This window comes from Micropterus dolomieu, linkage group LG15 (assembly GCF_021292245.1).
Source record: "Micropterus dolomieu isolate WLL.071019.BEF.003 ecotype Adirondacks linkage group LG15, ASM2129224v1, whole genome shotgun sequence".
In the NCBI taxonomy this organism is placed as follows: Eukaryota; Metazoa; Chordata; class Actinopteri; order Centrarchiformes; family Centrarchidae; genus Micropterus; species Micropterus dolomieu.
The window spans coordinates 8,570,983-8,577,808 of NC_060164.1; positions in this window are offsets into that span (position 1 = coordinate 8,570,983).

Consider the following 6,826-nt stretch of genomic DNA (forward strand, 5'->3'; position numbering starts at 1 on the left):
AGGGCAGCGAATGGTCAGTTGTAACATTTCCATCATCAGGGAGGTTGAGGTCATGGATAATGTCCCTTCTTATCTTGCCACTCTAAAACGGTGTGTGTGTGTGTGTGTGTGTGTGTGTGTGTGTGTGTGTGTGTGTGTGTATTTTTTCCAGACTGGAAGGAGATAGACTGCAGGACATTGTGACAGGGACGGACCACAGGACACTCCAGAGTTTCCTGGCAGCATGGAAACAACAGGGCGCACACCGCTCTTCTCAGTTCTGAGCCGCTATCTGATGTCTGTCTGTCTGGCTGTCTGGTGGCCTGGATAAACATGTGTCACAGCATGGAAGACTCTGCCAACACCCTTTATCCTCACAGCCACCTCCACCTACTAAACTGTGTGTTCTACTGACAAGAAAATGTCAGCTCATGCTAATTGATATGATTTAGCTTTGCAGATATTAATGTTTTCGCAAGTCGTAAATTTGCTTTGAAGTCTCCCTCCCATTATCAGTGCTATAGGAGTTCATCCGTAGTTTTATTCCAACACAAGTTTGTTTTTCCTGTGTCGAATTTTATGTGATGGTTTGGCAAAAAAAAAGCTCTCTGAGCAAGGCATCATCCCTTTAGAAGCTGAACGCAGTGCCAAGCAAGCTGAGTATTTGGCCGCAGGCGATGAGGGCAAGAAACTTCTTTTTTGCTTAGTGAAATAAGCAAACCCAAAAGACACAGCATTAATTATTCACCCTCCCTGCACCAGTCTGACATTCTGATTATGACTGGAGGTGGTTACAGAGTATCAGTAAGGTTGCAGAGTAGGCATGACAGGGGTTCAAACTCTAATATGTTTGCTGCCAAGAAATATGGGCCTCTATGATGTGCAAGCCGCCTGCAGGGCATCTGAATGAGTGGTAATAATTCAGCTGGAGAGAATGCAGACTATTTCATGAGCCACTCCCCTGGAAGGAAGGACAAGGAAATTACTAGTCTCATTATTTTGTGAATGACACTGATGGTCATTTTGTTTGCCTACTAAAAATAGGCACTGCAGGACTGATTATTGGGTAAAGCTGGAAATTGTTTTGCACTATCCATATACTTATGTTACTAACATATAGACACACAGAGATTGATACTTGAAAGAAGGGTGTTGGCCTTTCTGGTTTGATTACAGGTAAGCAGGTTTGTCAGTGTCTGCCAAAATACTGTCTCTCTGCCAAAATAAGCAGCCTTGAACTCCAGAGGGCTGGGCTTGGAAAGCTACCAGTGACTAAACACACTTCGTGGAAATGTGCTAGTGGGGTGATTTTGGGCCAACCCAAAACACAGTCATCTTTGTTTTGTTGGTGCACAACATAAAAATACCATTGTGTGCTAGTCACATTATTGCTGCAGTCTTTGCATGACATCAGAACATGATCTGGTGCAACAGCACAATTTGCAGAGGGCAGTTGAGAGTGGAATCACTGTGCAGCCAAGGTGGAGTTGATTGAATTATCAAACCGATTTACAGCCCTCAAGGCAACTAATAAGCTTATCTACCATCCCACTGCTCACAGAAGCATATTCTTTCAAGACTGGGCAAAACAAATCCACTTCTTGATGCAGCAACACTTTCAGCAGCAAGTCTTTCCTGCGGTGTGGAAGTTGAACTGAAGTGTCGCTAGTCTTGGCAGGCCTGCACAGAGAGGGGCGCACTGTGAAAACTGGCATGTTGACGCTTTCATGCCACTGTCACGCTGTTCACAAGGTGCCCTGGAGGAGTGTCACAACGCATTCTTCTCACTTAGTAGAGCATGTCCCTGTCACACTCCGGGTTGCTGTAGTCAGACGGCATTCCCCTCCTGCCATCTGTCCCTGGTATTGTAGTCGCATGCGATAGTTATTCAAGTCACCTAGGTTCAAGCTGTACTCTGAGGTGGCTTCATGCTTTACTCTGATGCCACAAAAAAACAACAACAGCAGTCTTGTTTTAAATATTGAATGTGTCCACATGTGTGGACACATCCTGAATATGGTTATGATGAAAGATACCAGCTGAAGTCATAAAATGAAACACAAACAAACTCCAGCACTTTATGGTCTCCAACCACCAACCTCATAAAAATCTGCACGAGAAGAGTAAATTTCTATCACAATCAAAAGGTTAATAATGTCTTGTTGAAAATGAGCTAATAGATACCCAGGCTACTTATCATAGTCTCCAGTTGAAGAGGAAATCCTTATATAGTAGTTTGTGTGTCAAACGACTACCCCACACTGACGGAGTCTTCCCCGCCTGGCACTGGATGGTGTGACAGTGTTATTAGTATAACATTTGTCATGTTGCGGTTTCCTAACCAATGTGTTTCAATCAACAGCCTCAGAAGCAGTCAAGCAGGCTCCACATGGTGTGCTGCGCTCAGCACATGGTTTCGGTTACAACCAGAAGCAATATACACAGCTTCTTCAAGGCCAAATCCTATGCACAAGCAGGGTGCAAGGTCTGAAAACCCTGCAGATTTTTTACCAATTTTGCATGCAGTGACATGAATGCTGTTTCCATGTACAGTATTTGCAGATGCTTGGTTGTGTTTGGTGATGTGTCTGCTGATGTGACCACGGTTATGTGAGTCAGAGGAAGTGGGTAAAAGGTGAGATTTAGTGCTAAGAGCTTTAATTACCACTTCATTATTTTCCGAGTACATTATGTCATGAGATTACATACTGCTGAAACTGAAATCAACTGTGCTCTTTAATTTCAGGCCATGCAAGAAAAAAACCTATTTTGTTACATTTCAAAGATACAGTATACATATTATTTCACATGAGACATAAGGCTTAATTTCAGTTGTCTTACTTTATGTTGTGAAATCTCTTTTCAAATAAGCCTTTTGTTTTGTTGGTCTGTAACGACAGCTGCAGCGGAACACTGGTGAACTATATACACCAGAGATGAAAGTGAAGCATACATATACTGAACCTAATTGCAATCAGCACTTAAAAGGCTGCAGCTTGGTGGAGATGGCGGAATATATGATGTGATGAACGCATAAATCAGAGATAGAGAAAATGCATTATGCACAGTTCAGATAAGATGGACATCATCTACTTCCATTTGGAGTCCGGGCACACAAGGCAATTTGACTACAGTGTTTCTCTTCCGAGGGGCTCCATTAGTTGTTGGCAGAATAGCTCAGGGCCAATAAAACACATTGACTTCAACCTTTGCATCCTATTTCCTTTCCTGTCTGAGCCCTTTCATGGTTCATGTTCTCCCATTAAATTTCAGGGAACGCATCTTATTTCTGCACTCTGTGAGAATATATGAGCAGTGTCTTCTGTGGAGGTTTTGGTAGTCTTTAAAGCAAACATGAACCACATCTGAGAGTATGGGTAAAGTGTTGATGAGTGGCTTTTGGATGGTAAAAAAGAATAATTTGATGTGTCACCTTGGATATGGCAGTTGACAGCTGTTCTATGCACAAGCTGGGCTTAATTGGCGGGGAAATTAGCCTGACCTTGACTGCGGCGGCGCGGCCGACGAGCGCCGCTGCCTGCCACTTGAAATGACATTGTTGTAATTTTCGACAGCAGCGAGCAAACACTCTGAGCATTAATTATATGGTGGAATGTGCCTTGGTGCAACAGACGCACACAGTGAATACTTATGTAAGCTGTCGCTCCAGTCTCCATAGTAACCCGCAGCATTCGAACACATGCCTCCTCCGATCTGCCTCCCCTGAAGTGGGCTGTTTCCATGGAAACCAGGCAGCTGCCTTTGATGATGGCTCTCATGAAGTGACACCCGGTGATAACGCTGGCTCCTCTGAGTCTCTGAGAGGGAGGAGATGGATGGGCGGGTGGGTGGGGGCGATGGTGGCGTTGCAGATAGAAATTATGGAGAAAGACGAAAGAGGAAAGACAATTATTATTCATGGTAGAAACTGAGTCACCTAACCATAGCACAACTCACCTCTCTTTCCCAGCAGGAGTGGTTTACCTGGCACCAAAGCAGGCAGCGACAGGAACACTGTGTACCAGATGAGGCGTAGCAGAGAAGGCTTCTCGGGACGACACACTTCACATGCCTCATGTTGATTCATGTGTCATAAAAAAAATGTCATCCAATGTTTGTGCTTTGGTTGCAAGGGTAAGAGAAATGTTTCAAGAAAGGTTCATGCGGCACCATCTGCTGCACTCTATTATCTACTTCATCAAACAGATGTGTCAGGTGTGTCAGAATATTTCCCCCCTCTCCTTTGCATTCATGCCACATGCTCTACAATCGTCTGGCAGTGTCAATACAACCCATATTTTCCATAGCAACTCCGTGTCAGCATTTTGACCTTCCTTTCATATCAGAGCAATTTATCATGTGTGGGAGCTCCTGTTGCATCAGGAACAAACTGTGGTTAGAAGTGACTGTTATTCATCACAGTTGTGCAACATCCTTGAATAACCAGATACTGTTCTTGGCCTTCCTAACTGAAATTGGCTCTGAAGTGACTCCGCCTCCAAGCTGTAAGCTGCACAGCGTAGGTTTAGTATGAGCAGACTGGGTGTCTGTGGGCAGATGAAACTCAAATCTGAATGTGCCTTTGGGCTAAAGCAGTCTGCATGCTGCTTGTTGGGTGGAGAAAATAGCTTTGACACTGGCACGCAGATCAAAGTGATAGACAAGTAATTCCCCATGAGCCAGAAAGGAAGGTGTGTGTGCTTATTAAGGCCAATTTATACATCTGCAATGAATTTACACTTTAGCCTATGCATAGCCGCATAGCCTATGCCTTAAGCAAGTGTGTGGACGACCACGTGCCTCCAAATTTCTAGTGACTGTACAGACCTGTCCAGAGCACCAACCAATCTACTGCACTTGTGGAACGAGTCTGCCAAGCTGACTCCAGAAAGTAGTACAAAAAGAAGTAATCCACGTCCGTGGCGTCCGCAGCTGTCTGTGTATGTGTCCACTACAAAGTGTATTTGAGGCTATAGCCTATATGCTGTAGCCTACACCATAGCCTGACTCACACTTCCCCAAAAATGTAACTACACGTCACGGCAATGCAGACCGCAAGAACTCTGATTGGTCGAGTCACATTTCCTCCTAAGCCTTTCTGGCTTGTCTGTTTTTGTAATTTCACTAGTAACTGATGTTCAACGTCGATCAGCTCCAACTCTAATATGATCAATTCACTTTCGGTCAATATTGTTTGTAGTAGCCTACACCAATGAAGAAGAAGAAACTCAACACAGTGGAACATTGAAACCCCACTGCCAACTAGCGTTTTGGTAGTGTAATTACAGAGCGATGCAGACTCCAATGCAAATATAAATGCCCACAACGTCACACAGACTTTACCAAGAAGGTATAAATTGGCATTTAGTGTGGATGTAGCACATTTACACCTAGCATCCACACTACATCTTCGAACCCTGCTGACCTCGTTTTAGTCTGGATGGGCGAAATGGAGATTTTGAAAATGATGCTGCAGACACCCACGTTCGTTTTCCAACTGGGTCTCATCAGTCACAACATATCCTTTCCTGGTGACCCTTTTCCGGAAGAAAATAAATGACATCAGCCTTGACTACCCGCAGTTACATGGATAACGACTTGTTGTCGGTCCAGGCAAAGAAATCTGGTCTTAATTTTCACCATCGCTGTTTCATTTGTCATATTTTCTGCAACCAAGCAACTGCAGAGCAGACAATTGGCATTCTGTTTACGCCGGCATGTGCATGCCCAGTGTACATGAATGGTTATGAAATATGCGTTTTCAGGCATGTTAATATGGATAGAGATTATTTCTGAAAAGGAAAGCTTGTATGTACAGAGATCATTTTAAAATGAAAAAGTATTAGTGTGGATGTAGCATTATGCTTCTTATACCATCACTCTCCCTTATTCACATAGATACATTAGATGCAAGTACGCGTGTGTGTGCGCATATTTTTTGTTTAGAAGAATTCAGACACATGAAGTCCTCCTCCAGTGTTTCAGTTTGATCTTCCTGTAAGGTAACTTTGAAGTTAAAGGGTATTTTCGCTTTGACTGAATCAGAAAATCACCCACTGAACACTGTAATTTCCCCTTGTGAGGCGAGCCAGCTGTGTCACCTCATGTCTCACCCTAAGCCGGGGCATATTTAGCAGCTGCACACTCGGTTCAGACGCAAATCTTATGTTTCTGAAAGTGAGACACACCACTCTCACAAGCCAAATGATTTAACCGCAGTCACAGAGACGTTACCAGTTTGTGGTGATGCGTCATGATGGAGATCGAATGTGCAGCCCCGAGAAAGAATGAAAGAAAAAGCATGTAAGAACAAGAGCATCATTAACTCACTGAGACAAAGATGTGATGGAGTTTTAAGCTTGGCTGCATATCTTGACCACACACTCGGGTGTTCAATCCGCCTTTCATTGATGATGTCTAGTAGGAGGCTGCACTCAGCTCTGCCCTCTGGACTGATATGTCACTGATATTTAAGATGTCTGGCTTCTCAGCTCTCTGAGATGATTGTAAACTAGCAAAGATTTAATTGTGAGGCTGAGACACTTTCTAATAATTAAAAAAGGGTTCCTGAGAGGCCTCTGTAGTCCCTTTATGTCTGGATTAGCTGGTAATGGAGAAATGTCATTAGCCAGTCGACTCACTGGGAATTTCACAGACTATGTGTGTGTGAAAGTGTGACTTCAGGTCTCAGCATTTTGAGGGAAGTGTTTTGATGCTCGGTATGACTCACATTTCCCTCAGTATATCGCACTCAGTGGGTGTACTTGCCTTCCCTCAGCAACAACTAGTCAGACATTGAGGGCGGTTTAAGGCACAGGTGGAAGTGAAAGTATTAACCAGGCAGAGG